This window comes from Bacillus rossius, chromosome 8 (genome assembly GCF_032445375.1).
Source record: "Bacillus rossius redtenbacheri isolate Brsri chromosome 8, Brsri_v3, whole genome shotgun sequence".
Taxonomy (NCBI): Eukaryota; Metazoa; Arthropoda; class Insecta; order Phasmatodea; family Bacillidae; genus Bacillus; species Bacillus rossius.
In genome coordinates, this window is record NC_086336.1 from 21,754,363 (window position 1) to 21,770,584 (window position 16,222).

Below are 16,222 nucleotides of genomic sequence, written 5' to 3' on the forward strand. Positions count from 1 at the left end.
TATAGATTGCTGCGAACCTGGATACTATGCCGTCTATCACATGAGACTGCACACAATCCTTCCAGTTAGCATCGAAGAAGTAGTCGCTTCGTCTGCACGTGACACACCAAATTTGTATGTGTTGCAACCTATTCGAGCTCTGTGATGCATCTACACAGACGCCCAAACATCGTGCTTCTCGTCGTAATTCAGTCAGTGATCCTTTCTCAACAAGCACCGAGGCAAAGTCAAGTAGCAGCCCTGGTCGCAGACGTCGTCGTCCATGCCTCACCGAGGCGGTCGGCGCCGAAGAAAATAACCAGTTGGATTCCTGTGTTCCTGAAACCGAAACCAGCGAACCAGTTTTAACCATAGTCGACGAGACAGTACCCAGAGTTGACGAGACAGTCCGTTCAGCGTTAAAGATATTGTTTACTAAAATGCTTAATCCTTAACCTAATATGTATATTTATAATAAATTTTAAAATTTGATTTGGTGTATTTTTAATTTTAGATTTTTAAGTTACCTGCATTTTAAACTAGTACAAATTAAAAATTAAATATTTTGAATCACTTAGTATACCAGCAGCCACTGGTATATACGAGAGTAATAGACGACAGGAACCTTAGACAACATCTGACCGCGGTGTAGTGCGTATCGGCTAGTTCGACTTATCTGGTGCATAAGTCCGCTATTATTGAGAACTCGATGGTATATTTATCGTCGACCTGGATGGATGGTCTATCATCAACACCACAGACCTTGTTGGTATCGTCGACGGCAGCGGATAGTTTCATGGCAGCGGAGACCTCGATGGCAGAGAAACCTGGCAGCCGCAGAGATCCCATCATCATCGTCGTCAGCAACAGCAGAGATTTAGATGGAATCTCTGATACCAGCATCGACTTGAAGTTTCGCCAGCAACTTCACAGACTTCAACGATAGGTAGATATTCATCGCAGCAGTGCAAATACTGTGATGCATTATTCAATAAACCTTAAAATGCCCGTCGGCATGAAAGAAGCGGGAGTCCAAGCAATGCACAAAGAATACTGTTTTGGTGCATCAAATGCAATAAACAAATTTCACGCCTAGATTTTCAAACTCGACATTACGAAAACTCTCCTGGATCAGTTAAACACAAGCAAGTACCTGTTCGCACAAACTGTGGCAGAACTTTTATGCTAACACATCATGCTAGACGTCATGAAAACTGGAACTATCCACTAAACACGTCGTTACGTTCGTCTGTTTGCAAAACGTGTGGTGTTTTATACTGACGCCCTGATCATTTCGCTGCCCATTCCAAATATTGTAAATATAAATTTTTTAATTTGATTGGTAACAATAAGTGCATTGAAATGTTACAATTTAAGGACCGAATATTGCATTTTTTTAGAGGACGTAATTTTATTTTTGGGACATGTGTGGGGGGTCAATAAAAGCTTAACCTCAAGTTTGTGGGGTCGCCACCCTTGTCCCCCGGCCGCACCTTGGAAAAAGGGGTGAAAACACCCTTTTTCGCGATATCTCGGAAACTATGCGTCTTACAAAAAATGTGTAAAGTCATAATTTGTAGCAAATTGTATTGTCTACAAATATGTTTATATAACCTTTTGCCCTAAATTAAAAATTAAAGAAGTTATAAGCACAAAAGTGAGAAAATGTTTATAAATTTTTTTTTGCTCTATAACTGTTTTTTTAAACATTTTACAAAAAAATTACCTCAGACCAATCTTGTAGATGATCTTTTGAGAAAAATTTTTCCCTTTAATTTTTTTAAAATTTCATTCATTTAAAACGCCGTTACAGCGCTCCAAAGTTGACCGGGTTCGTCAATGCTCATGAGAATCCGGTCGAAACGAAATGTTTAACTTATTTTTGAATTTTTTAAATGTAAATATATTCTTACAAAATTTTTGTTAAATTAGTACAACTTTACTTATTCATTCCTAACTCTTATCTCCGCCACCTATGAGGTAGAGTCTGTAGGCGCGTTTTTTTTTTTACGTGGTATCCCCAGTAGGCCTATTCCACGGATATATTGCTTATAAGGTAATCCTCGACATCATAATATTTTTAATCACTTATTAGCTAGCTACTCTAATCGACTTTTCTTCGATGGTCCGGGCTGTGGATCAGAATCTAAATCAACGTCAAATGTGAAAGTTTGAGGAATGACAGGAGTTAAAATTGGAGTCATAGTTGGAAGTTCATCTTCAAATTCATTTTCTCCCATTAACTTTGATATTTCCATAATGTTGCTGCATGTTTCGCCAGAACAATGGAGGCATACTGTAGAGCTTTTCAGGCCTGATTTTCTGCAGCCACACATGCTTCCACAGTTTCCTTTGCATCTGCAGAAAATTAATTTCAAGAGATCGGGGGGTGCTGGAGGCTTGGAAGCTTGTATTGGCATCCAAATGTTTGCATGCTTTTTCCAGTCCCAATCTTCAGGATTTTGATATCTTCCGAGCCACGACTGGACATGGTGATATACTCGGAGACTGTGAAAACGAACAGCATCTTGTGTTGGAGGCAGCGATGATAAATTAAATGAATTTTTAGTCACTGTCTTGGAAAATCGTTTGTATCGCAAGCCGTCTAGTGAGTCATCTTTATTACCGCCGTATAAAGCTATGATAAAACTTTCGCCAACAAGAGTGAGCAAAGATGGATCGACTTTCTCACTCAGGAATAGCGCGGTACCACCAGCTAATTAAGGATATTTCTCTATAATTTTTATAAATTTTAATTTCCCCATATTATAGGCTGCTGATGTTGAATCACATCCTGAAAAAGCATGAAGAAACAGCAAATTCTGTGTTATGAGATCTCCATACATCAAACTTGAAGGGCTATATAACTGAGCAGATGTGCGCCCTTTTGAAGGTTTTGAAAAATAAATGTTAGGCTGTCTTGTACCTAATGACGTGAGCAATACAAGAATGTCAATATCCTCTGCCACAATAATAACAGAATCATGAGATCGGGATGCAGTAAGCGCAGCAGAGACGATGATTGAATTTGCATCTGATTCAGCTTGGTTGACAGAAAAACCAACCTCTGAAAGAGCAGTTTTGAGAAGATATATCAAGTTTGATTTGTTTTTTTCATTACCAAGAAATTTTTCTTGAGATATTGTTAGTACGGTACTCTTATCAAACTTCATTTCAGTACATTGATGTTTTTTCGTGCGACGCATACGTTCCCATGACTTTGTTCCTGCTATATCAGGATTTTCGGAGTAACCATCAAATATTATTGTTGCAGATAGTCCATAATGTTCTTGCACATACCGGACATACATCTCAAGGATGTTGTTTAATGACGAATTCCGATCCCAAATCACTTTATGCAATAGAAAACCACCATCGATAACAAAATAACTTCTGTGAATGTTCTCAAAGGATTGGTCCAGTGGTGTAAAAAATTAAACAAAGACGACTTAGTACCTTTCCTCATGCCTTCCTCAGCGAATAATGCCAATGGATTCCATGCAAAAAATAACGCGCCTACAGACTCTACCTCATAGGTGGCGGGGAAAAGAGATAGGAATGAATAAGTAAAGTTGTACTAATTTAACAAAAAATTTGTAAGAATATATTTACAATAAAAAAAAATAAAACATAAGTTAAACATTTCGTTTCGGCCGGATTCTCATGAGCACTGACGAACCCGGTCAACTTTGGAGCGCTGTAACGGCGTTTTAAATGAATGAAATTAAAAAAAATTATAAGGAAAAATTTTCCTAAAAAGATCATCTAGAAGATTGGTCTGAGGTAATTTTTTTGTAAAATGTATAAAAAATCAGTTATAGAGCAAAAAAGAAAATTGTTATAAACATTTTCTTACTTTTGTGCTTATAACTTCTTTAATTTTTAATTTAGGGCAAAAAGTTAGGTTATATATACATATTTGTAGGCAAAACAATTTGCTACAAATTATGACTTTACATATTTTTTGTAAGACGCATAGTTTCCGAGATATCGCGGAAGCAGTGTTTTCACCACTTTTTCCAAGATGGCGGCCGGGTGACAAGGGTGGCGACCCCACAAAATTGAGGTTTAGCTTCTATTGACCCCCCACACATGTCCCAAAAATAAAATTGCGTCCTCTAAAAAATGCAATATTCGGTCCTTAAATTGTAACATTTCAATGGACTAAATGTGTCACATGCCTGTTACATATAAATATATAGCTAGCTTGCCTTAGGCGTGACTCTCAGTTCTTCTTTGTTTGTGGAACAGTGAGGACACTTACTCAACAGTGTTACTTGGACTTGAAAGTTAAAGACCTTGGTGTCGTCAATACCATCACGCTAATAGAAGCCGGCTGCCCTATCTGAGGGAGAATGCATGAGTGGTGATCCGAAGGGGTATAAATTGGTGCGGGAAAACGGAGTATCCCGGGAAATGCCACAGGTCATGGCATCGTCCACCACATTTCCCACTTGCAAAAATCCTGGTTCGATTCCGCCGGGAATCAAACCCCCGGTTAGTAATATAGGATAGTATGTCCGGGCACACGGGTTCTGGGTGTGGTGCCGGGTGCTAGTCAGCCATCTTTGATTCTGACGTCCGGGCATCCATCTTGGATGAGCGTAACGGGACACAGCGTAACGGGACAAGTAGTACATTGACCTTTGACCCTCAAAATTCGCCAAAATTGGGCAAAAATTGCCCAAAATTCCTCAAAAATCGCCAAAATTTCCATTTCTGTGGAAAAAAATTCCGCCAAAAAATATCAAAAAATTCCACAAATTAAAAATTTCTCTTTCCGAGGGAAAAATTTTCCGTTTCGAGGGAAAATTTCCCGTTTTTAGGCCTTAAAAATACCAGCGACTAGAAAGTCCTAAAAGAGGCTTAAAACTCCTAAGAGATAGCCACTTATAAGCCTCTGACGTCATCTAGGATTATGAACGCCATTGTGAAAGATGACGTCACCTTTGCAGTTTCCGTTACGGTCGCCATCTTTAACTTTTTATTTATTATCCGATTTTAACGAAAAAGTTTTTAAAATTTATAAAAAAATTCATTTAATAAAATTCAATAAAGTTTTAATAAAAAACAAACATTTACGACACGGAGCTCGAAGTCCGCGGTTCGAACCCGGTGAGGGCAAAAAAATAAAAATGACGACCGATCCTTCCCCCGCGGTGGCTGCTGGCATACTGACTCCCACCACTTTTTTTCAAAGCATATATCGTCACCTAGTATGACGTCATGTCTGCCATCTTGTCCTCGTCTGCTGAAAGCCACAATCTTGTTATCGACTACTAGAGTGCGATGACGCCATGTTTGTTTATTTCTTACCCGCTATAGTGCAGTAATCATTTATTATTACTGTGACACCCGCCATCTTTAAATTTGGCCGCCATCTTCAAAATCCGTAATTATTTAGCTAGAAATTCGGGAAAAGTTCCAAAATTCATTAAATAAATCACTCATTAATTTACATATTGATTCGATCGATCCCCGTCCACGGTACGATACCCGATCGATGCAATAATGTTTAATTTTATGTAAAAAATAATAATTTCAATAAACCTTGTTCAACATTCGTAAAGAGACTCTAAATCCTCTACGACCATCATCCTATCAGACATCAAGACCACCCTATTGGAAATGCGTAATTTTAATGCTAGAGATTCGGGAAAAAGTTCAAAATTCATTAAATAAATTTGTAATCTATATACTGAATGATTAGATCGACTTAGGTCCTTGGTTCGATCCCGGGCCGATACAAAACAACTTTAATTTAAGTACCAGAAAAGTGTAAGGTTCGAGAAATAAAACACCACAAAGTCTTTTACAAACATTATATTTAATACACAATTTCTATCCTACTACAGAATCACTTGCGAAAGCCAGCAATCTTATAAACATTTAGCCCTGCATAGACGTGCAACGACTACTTCTTAGCTCCAACAGCTCCAAATGCTCCAAAATATTCCAAATGCTACAAAAGGCTCAAATAGCTCCAAAAAGGCTCCAACTGCTACAGCAGCCTCCAAATGCTTAACACACAGCTCCAAATGCTCCAAATGGCTCCAACAGCTCCAAATGCTCCAAATGGTCCAAAAGGCGCCAATAGCTCCAAAAAGGCTCCAAATGCTCCAACAGCCTCCAAATGCTCCAAATGCTCCAAAAAGCTCCAAATACTACAATAGCCTCCAAATGCTCCAAAGGCTCCAAATGCTTCAAATGGCTCCAATAGCTCCAAAAAGGCTCCATATGCTCCAACAGCCTCCAAATGCTTAACACACAGCTCCAAATGCTCCAAATGGCTCCAACAGCTCCAAATGGCTCCAAATGCTCCAAAAGGCTCCAAATGCTCCAAATGCTCCAAAAGGCTCCAAATGCTACAATAGCCTCAAATGCTCCAAAGGCTCCAAATGCTACAAATGGCCCCAACAGCTCCAAAAGGCTCCAAATGCTTCAAAAGGCTCCAAATGCTCCAACAGCACCATCTTCAATTGGTTCCAACTGATTTCAATTACTTTTCTGTATCGAACTTGGCATGATTAGGTACTAACATGTCTTTATTAGTATACATTTTGACTGGCAGTGGTGACGTATTTTACACCTTTAAGTTATAAGTTTTATTTAGAAATCAGATTTCGATAAATGGTAGGTACCATCTGGAAAGAAAATATATTAATTTATCTTCAAGCTTATACACATACATTTAATTTAAGCCATTATTGTATGTAGCCAGCTACCCTCAGTTCTTTGAGAATGAAGGATATTTCTTTAATGTTCGAACAGTTTCCTGCACAAAGCGATCCATGTAGTAGTCGTAGCCTGTCAACCAATAAGTTCATCATCCTTGCATGTTTATAATAAATATTATTATATCTGGTGTCTATCGTTTTAACACCAACCACAAGGTCACTTTCGTCAACGTGCGAGTGATTATCACAAGCTTGATCAGGATAATTTATTTTATTACGACGTTTCCATCGCTTTGGTCTCAAACCACCATCACAGTCTTCGCTCTTGCATGCTTTTGGTGCTTCAGCACAGTACTCAATCATGTCAGCCTTAGATGTGTCAGCACAGCCTTCGTTCATGCCAGCTTTTGATGTGTCACCACACTCTTCAATCATGTCAGCATCACAAACTTGATCAGGATAATTTATTTTATTACACCGTTTCCATCGTTTTGGTCTCAGACCACCATCACAGTCTTCGATCTTGCCTGCTTTAGGTGCTTCAGTACAGTACTCAATCATGTCAGCCTCAGATGTGTCACCACAATCTTCAATCATGCCAGCTTCAGATGATTCATCTAAGTCTTCGACCTTGTAAGCTTCAGGTGGTTCTCCATCTTTCACATTTTCATGGAGACGACTAGATATTGGAGTAAATATATTTTCATTTCTAATGTGGTTACAACTTCCTTCGTTTGTTTTAAATTTTAAATTATTATCTTGATCTAGATCAGTAATTTTAGCATTAGCTTTTTCGCCTTCGTTCCTCTTCCGCGATGTTTTATGTCTCCACATGTTACTTGCAGGTAAATAATATTTAGTTCTTTTATGCGGGATGCGGGATGCTCACTAACGATCGCAAAAGAAGGATGGCTTCGCTAGACTCCAAGGAGAAGGAAGTTTGTTCTTCCAGTTAGTGTTTCTCAGAGCTTATTATTTGACTGAGTAATGATTGTTTATTTTTTAATTCCACCTGATAAAAAATATCGCAAGTGCTGATTTAGTAGCAGAAATTCTCGAATTAAATGTAACTCTGAATAAAATGACATGTCTCATTAGGTAAAAAAATCCATCATGGAGAGAGCGGTTTCTCAGAAATAACCAGAAACACTTGAAGAAACCACAGGAATGATAACAAGCACACGGAGAATACCATCATAATATTGTCAAGAATAATCAGGAGCACTCGGAGAAATCCATAAGATGCCTAGCCAGGAATAATCAGGAGCACACGGAGAAAACCATCATAATATTGACATGGATAATCAGATGCACTCGGAGAAAACCACCACACGTTTTATTTGATATCATAAAATTAAAGGAAAAAAATTTGTTAAAAAAAATAAATAATAAAAAAAATTTAAAATGAAAAAAAAATTACAAAAATACATAAAATGCTGGCTTGTTCTAGAACTCTATCTTTGTTCAACAATGAGAAGTTCACAAGCTAGCAGAATCTATTTATGCAAGTGGGTTTTTAGGTTTTAAAATATAATTGTATTTTTTACATTATTGTTCATATTGAATTAATTATTTGATATATTCCTAGAAATTAACCACCACAAAATCAATTTTCAATGTCTAAAAAATGGGGGGGGGGGGGGATAGTTCAATCCGACCCCGCGAGGATGTTAAATGGTGCCAGAACGCCTCGGAAACAACGTACTGCAATTCTTAAAACTTAAAAAGTATCAGGGGGCAAATGAATTTCACCCTGAGGGAAGGGGTGTTTGAATCCCGAATTTCTCGGAGACACTACAAATCGAAAGAGAAATGATTTTTCGATTTTGTTAAAATTTTGTGGCATTTACTCCCCTCACCAAGCCAAGAAGGGGGGGGGGGGATAGTCGACTTCAGGAAAATTTCCCACCATGCTCGGCTTCATGGATGCACAAAAAGCTTCGTTATTGTCCATAGCTTGAAAGTAGTGGCTTTTTTCCCCTCTATTTTTTCCAGCTCAAATGATGAAATTAGTTTATGTGATCGGTTCTAAAATAAAAGGATGAAACCTTCGTTGAAGATCGGCGCAGGATTCTCTTCGATGCTCACAATAACCCACATGGTATTTGTTAGACATGTGTGACACAAACACATGGTGTAGCAACGGTCAACACAACACAGTCACCGAAAACCATTTTGTGTAGTATGGCGAATGAAAATACACGTTTAGACTTGAAGAGTGACGCATTTACCGCTTTTTATTTGGTTGGAAAAATTAAAATTTTCTTGAAAAGAGCAATGACCCATCCACCTGAAAAAAAAGGGGCGGGGGTGGTCCCACCGCCATCCGACTTCGTAATACACCTGTAAGTGCACGACAAAATCAATTTTCAGATTCCCGAAAATTTCGGGGGTAATTGATCTCCCCCAACCCAAACCGAGGCCCCAGCAAAGGGGGTCCGATGGTACCCGAAGACCTTGGCAGCATGTCAAAATCAAAATATTTTATTTTTCTTGACTTTTAAAAAATGGGGGTAAATGACCTCCCTTCGTTGAGGGGGGGAGAGATGAATCTAACCCAGGGCACATTATACAGCGTGCTCCGGCCTCTCGGATCAGAAACACTCCAAATCACAAGGGAATCTATTTTTGAAATGTTGACCTCTTGTGGAGGGGGGGGGGGGATGGTGGTAGCAGTCAACCACCCGCGAATTTCCCATGCCCCGGCCTCATATATACACAAAAAGCATGGTTATTGCACATAGCTCGAAAGTAGTGGTGTTTGCCATAGCTCGAAAGTAGTGGGTTTATGTCCCCTTGACCCTCCCACACTCTATCTCTATTCAGGTTATAGTCATGAAAGTATTGTATTGTCATATAAATTACAATTACTCTAAAACTTTTAAATAAATACGACAATTAGAAGTAGGATAATATCAAGTTTCAAGACTTGATTACATAGTTAATTCTAAGTGAAGCTAATAAAATTGTGTTAAAAAATGTTGCCTTATTTGTAATTCTTTATAGAACCTTTTGAAAATATTTGACCCCATGATTTACTCAACACAACATAACCTTTCATTTCTTTCAAGCTGCTCTCGTTCTCTAGAGAGAGAAGATGTAAAAGTTTTTTAAAGTCTAAGCGTAAGCTTTTAAACACAAAACGTTTCATAAAAATAGGTTCATTAGTTTTTGAGTGATGCTTGAACAAACAAACAGACAGATAGATACAGTCAGTTTCTGTACTGACGGGTTTCATGCCTAAAAGTTATTCTAAAAACGAAATACAGAAACAGGACTACTAGACAGCCCTTGGCGTATTCTTAAATGCTTTCCGTAACAGATGCCGCTCTGATGTATTGAGTATTTTTTTTAAGTTGTTTGGTGTTTTCTTAAGCTCTGCACACCGTACGTGTGTCCAAGTAGGCGAGGGCCTTAACAATTTTCGTATTGCGTTTCTTGCGTGGTTCGTAAACCCGGCCCTCCCACCTGGCCGCATCTCCTTGCCCCCTCTCCTTCCCTTCCTTCACGCGCTTCATGGTCGGATATAACGGCGCGGAGCGGCGCGTTCCGTTTCCAGTGTTGCCCCGCGCCTCGGCTGTGGAGCCACGCTCTCGCAAGCCCCGAGCGCGGAGAGATACCAGCGCCATCTACCCGCCGCAAGCAGGAAGCTCCACTGCGCTTCACCCTTAAGTGGAGTGTATCTGTGACGAATTCGCGCACTATTATCCTGGCTCGCTGTGAGGTATGTCCAGTCGGATTTCTTATTACTATATTTTATTTCATACATCTCATAAATATTGTTTTGCGTCTTAAAAACGCCATTTGCTTTCACCCTGCGATAGTTCAATAAGTAAAGACGTGATAAGTAAAATAAAAGGAAAATCGTAGTCCTCTGTGTACGGTATTACATAAGGTCTAAAGAAAATGTAAAGAATATATATAACCAAATATATAATTTATAACATAATATAACCAAATAAAATATTACATCACTAACAATTTAGCAACGAGATGATTCCAAAAATACACAGAGGATTCTAACAAATTAATCGAAACCAAACCTAAGGAAAGTTTTGTATTTGGTGGCGACTACATGATTTTTAGGTCATTAACAAAGAGCATCTACGTTAGTTGAATATTAATTCCTGTAAATCAATAACAATTTATGGCAATTACTAAGTAATCAATAATATCTTTCACTAAACTGAGTTAGTTAAAAATTGCTTTAATTTATTTTGTATCAGGCTCATATTTTTTTCAAAATATTTTAATTCGTTTGTTCACGTCTGGTTGTCAACACAAGCATTATTTGGTATCTGATTATATTTAACGTGTTATCACTTCGTAAGTCTGAGGTGTGCGATTTATTTTGCGGAAGATCCCAATTATGTTTTAACATTTCCATCCGGTTCCATGGCAAATAACATAAAATCAAGTTTATGGCCTAGAATTTACACGCCATAAGTTTAAACCAATTATAAACAAATATAAACAAATTATAAAATAAGCCTTAGCGTTATAAATAAAATTTATAAATAAATTTTAGAACTGTAAGGTAAAAATAATGTAAAAGTTTGTTCGTAAGTATTGCAATCGCGTGAAGGTTATAAAGTTTAATTTAGTTATTAACATGAGATAAATGCAACTTATAATAACCCTTATCTCAACCACCCTAAGAGTTTTGTAAAAGAGGATTTTTTTTAAATTAAGGTGATTTATATTAACATTTTGGCATAAATGTTTAAAGAATATAAGTTTTAACATTTATTGTGTTTCTAATTGGACCCTTGAGCCAAGATGATACCAGTTTTTTTTGACCTTCAAAACAGATGTAAAGATCCTGTCTGTAAAACTGTAAAACAAAATTTGTATTTTTACAAGGAAGGACCGTGGAACCCCATTTGCCAAATATATCACTTGTAAAACTGCAAGGCAGAGCTTTGTACAATTGGTTATTTTATAAATATCTGCCTTGGAGTTTTACAACTAATATCGTTGGTAATGGTGTTTCCAAGAAATTTTCTTGTAAAGGTACATTCATTTTTTACAGTGCAGAATGGCTGAGTTTCTCACTTTTACATGCTTCCTTGTGGCTTTCCATGGTTTTATGCCACTCAAATTAGTGGAAACTAAGTTACATGTTCTACCTTTATTATAAATAAGACGACAGTCGGTACTTGACTTTTTTCCTGTTTACGGCACAGTTTACACATTTTTATGTGTATTTATGGATGAGAATTGAACAACTTATAACATGTAAAATTAAAAAAAAAAAATCTTTAGAAATATATTGTTAAGAATCTGAAAAAAAAAAAACACAAACAAATGACCATTAATATTTTTTATGCACTAGATTGTTTTAGCAACAAAATAATTAAGGTAAGTATTATTTCACGACTGGTTTACTATTTAAGGAAGCATTTAATAATTTTTATTAAATAAAGCATTTGTATCGAAGGATTCTTTGGTTAAAGTAGCATCAGTACAGGACGTCTCCTAAATAATCGTAAACATCCTTCAGAGTAGTTGTATAATATAGGACGTAAGATTAAATAAATGTATAAACAACGGAAGAGAATTCGTGCAAAAAATAGCCACGCGCAAGTCTCCCACTGTAAAATTAGTGTTTCAGTTTCTCAAAAAATGATTTTTTTGTCATATCTATAACTGAGAGATAGTTGTTATAAATTTTACTACTGACCTTTTGAGGGGGTATTAACGTTGATTACATTCTAACGCTGACTTCACAATTTTCTGGGAAGTCTGCGCTACGTCTTAAAGTATACTTTTAACGTTGAAATTATGCAGCCACGGTGAAACTGATCTTTTTTTTTTCTTAATTTCAAAATTACATCTGGGTCTGACCTCACTCAGATATTTGCTTCTTATTGCAAGTTACAAGTTAGAATTATCAGCAAGCCTTAGGTAAGGGTCTATTTAGCATAAAATTAAATTTCCAAAATCCCCTATGAATAAATAGACTACCCAAGAAATAATACGTTACAATATACATAAATACATTAGTAATATTATGCACTTTGACCAACTTTTTTAAATCTCAAAAATGTTTGTGTAATAGCCAAGATAAAAACATTCTAATAACATATAGCAAAACAATTATAGGACTTTCGTATCCAAATAAACTTCCCTAAACACAGTACACCGTTAAATGCTAATTAGTAATATTATTTATAAATCACATTACCAAAAACTCAATATGTACAATACTATCGGTATATACTAACATATAACACTTTCCCGGCTTGCTTAAATTTTCGTTCACTTTTATAAGAGAAGTGACAATGTATTGCTTTTATGCTTTTCAATTAACCTGTGGTGTCAAGGGGGTAAAGAAATTGACGTATATATCCTTACATAAATTCTGTACCTATTAAGAATATACGTCTTAAGCAATATGTAATGTTTGTCTCCACGACTCCAGACCCTCTGAGTTGAAGTGCAACAACTAATGATGTTTGTTACTAGCGTAATATTAATTACTTGGTATTGCGTAAAGCAGAAGTTTAAGTTAAGTGTATAAACATCTCGTCGAGTTATATATTCGATAGTATAAGGTTAACCTTTGTTAATAATAGTGGTATGCTCATCGTTTGTTGATTTAGCACATACTTTAGTTCCAGAAAGATGCTGGAATATGGCTATAAAACATAAAATTAATATATATATTTTATTTTCCACGAGGAACATAGTTATGTGGGGAAATATTCAACGACTTTTGATGAAATACTGGCATGAGAAACATCAGTAAGTATGAAACCAGCTAGTACCTGAAGGTAGCTCTTAATGATCTTGGGGATATACCGTTGGCGTAACAACCCTAGACGAGATAATTATCTACTTCAGTAGTACGAAAAGTAATATGCAAGTGAGCATGCTACTACTAGCTCGGCTTGTCTAGATTACTACCCGCTGCTACTTCTGAAACTATCCTAATGGTAGCCTACATTAGAGTTACAGCAGTAAGTTGCAATTTAGTTTTTTAACAGATTGATTTAAATAATTTTTTTCCACCTTTCTTTGTGTCTTTGAGGACATTTGAAGACAGAGATTTTACTGGGAAGATTTTAAAATTAATATATGTTTTCGATACATATAAATATTTATTATGCCTCCGAGCGACTTTTCAGTACCTATTAAAGGTAAGTTTCGTAGTGGCTATTTTTACTTTGGTGAAAGTTGATCAAATCTATACTTAATGCAATGCATTTGGTTTCATTTAAGATATAATTTATGTCATAAGCAAACTTTTGTGGTAATTTATAACATACTTGAATTTCCGTGTTTACATCGTTGTAAATCATGATAATATTTTCTATTTAAATTAACAGTGTAAAATTTTTTTATTTGGTTGGAATTGTAATATTTTCACTGACGTGAACATTTTCCTTATAGGTTTCAGTTCCATAAAATGATTCGGAGCTCTCACGAAACAACTGTTTATCCAAGTTTACTTCTGTAAATTATAAAAAATTATCCATTTTGACTACTTTCTGGGTCGTCGAAACAGCTTTATTTGGCATAGAAATGTATAGTGTGTGTCATGAAAAGTACTTCAAATTTGACAGTTTTCAGAAGTAGCACAATTAAGTACGTACCCATTTCCTAATTATCACTTGCAAATTATTACTGATTTTTTTACGAACAGTTTTTTTTTTACAAAAACCGTTGACAAATATACAGTGGCAGAAGAATACCAATACCATTGGTATCACTTTAGATAAATTTCATATTTGAAATAAGTTCCATTATACACGCTACAGGCTAATTCCCATCTACTTTGATTGCATACACAGTGCGTTTCACAATTGTAAAAATTAAAGTTTTTCAAGTGCCTATTTTACTCACATAACACACATACACGTATACTAACTAAAACATGTCTCTTATTTACAAAATAATTATATTTGAATTACTATCGCGAATATTATCCTGAAAGCTAGGTTTTCAAACCTCAGAATGACTGAGATAAATACCAAGGCCATATATTTTCTTTGCTTAAAAATAAGGCATAAACTTTATCTGCTTGTCTCGTCAGTCTCAATTAAAAGTGTTCCACTTACTTAAAACCGAGGCATCTAATACATTATTCCCTCTAATGCTCACCCCGCCGGAATGTGTTAATAGTCTCTTAACAACGCGAAACATAAGGGAAAGGTATAATATCCTTACGTGTAGCCGATGTACGAGAGTTCGTTTTAATACCAGGTTTTACGAGCTCACACGCAACAGAGTTATGGCGCATTGCACACAGATGATGCAACAGCCTACTGTACAATTACGCGAGACTTTCCCGGAAAATGATTTTTCTTGAATTGCGTCTTTCGTCTCGTCAACAGTCAACATAAAGGAACTCACCATAATGAATCGGGGCTATTTGGCAAGAAATTGGGTACGGAATGTAGTAAGGAATTATAGTTAGGGCCATGTATTTTTCACGAAATATTCTAATTGCTCATTGGACCAGCGCTGGCAATTGTTTCCCTGTACTTGGCGGCCGTCTGCAAGAGAAGCCATCGCCGTATTTGGCCGGGACATTCAGGACACATTTGCTTCCGCACTTTTTGGCTATGTGCTGTACCTGAAATAAACCCGGCCAAACACGAAACACCGATAGTGCTACAAAGTTTTAACACACAGCTGGTCTGACAATCGTTTTGCGAAAAATATATGGCCTTAAATATAGTTTGTCACTATTTAGCTTGTCTCAAATATGAAAGTTCTCAAATGTGGTAAGTATCTTTCTTAATTTGTTGTTTTGTCAACAGTTCGTAAATAACAATATGTGGTCGTCTATGTTCGTAAAAAAAATCATATGATTTTTTTGGAGTGAATGTTGAGAAATGAGTTTATATGTTATTTAATACATTTGAGAGCTTGTCAAATTTGGGACCGGGGTCGTTACACGGGCTACATCAAACCTGGAGTGGTTTTAGGCAGGCCCTGATTTCAGACAGCCAGCACTCTGGACGGATAAGCTTTCCAGTTTCCCCCCAAACATCCTAATATTTTACAATTTCAACAAATTCAACCTTATTTATTATCAGTTTTAAAACAGCACATTATGCAACCAAACACTTATGTTTTTCAAAGACATAGGCTGTTTGTCTTTTTCTTATTTAAATTAACTAAATAGTTGTTGCATTTTATAAGGCTGTTATAAATACCGTAATAAAACATGAGTTAAAGTGTACTGTATATAGTTAAATAAAATTTAAATCATTTCCGGCCTAATAGTTTTAAGTGCACTGTAATAGCAAATATAAACTAAAATTTACTTTTGACAAGTAAGTATTTTTGAAAACCACATATTTTTTTCCATTCCGACAGTATTATTGTCTTCACATTTTTTTCGTACCTCAAATGTGCCCACCCCTCAAAACCTGGCGCTCTAGGCGAATGCTCGATTGGCCTGTTTGTACATCGGGGCCTGCGGGCTGACTACGAACACTCGCGGAGACCGCGGTATTCTCCACGCTCTACCGAAACACGAACCGTATTTGGTGATTACGAACCAACATGCGGTGTGTGTTTCGTTATAATCCGCGGGTCTTGTGAACCACTGT

At 36.7% G+C, this 16,222-nt stretch overlaps 1 protein-coding gene across 6 annotated transcripts in view; it reads left to right on the top strand.

Moving 5' to 3' along the window:
* The first annotated feature begins 10,208 nt into the window (after window positions 1-10,208).
* The window catches only part of LOC134535580 (very long chain fatty acid elongase AAEL008004-like), a 349,726-nt gene continuing 343,712 nt past the window's right edge, over window positions 10,209-16,222 (top strand). For 2 of the 6 annotated variants that reach the window (XM_063374783.1, XM_063374781.1), the window contains exon 1: window positions 10,209-10,380. The gene's annotated coding sequence lies outside the window, so the exon portion shown is untranslated. The remainder of the gene's footprint in view (window positions 10,381-16,222) is intronic. The other 4 variants (XM_063374779.1, XM_063374780.1, XM_063374787.1 and 1 more) reach the window with 4 other exon arrangements.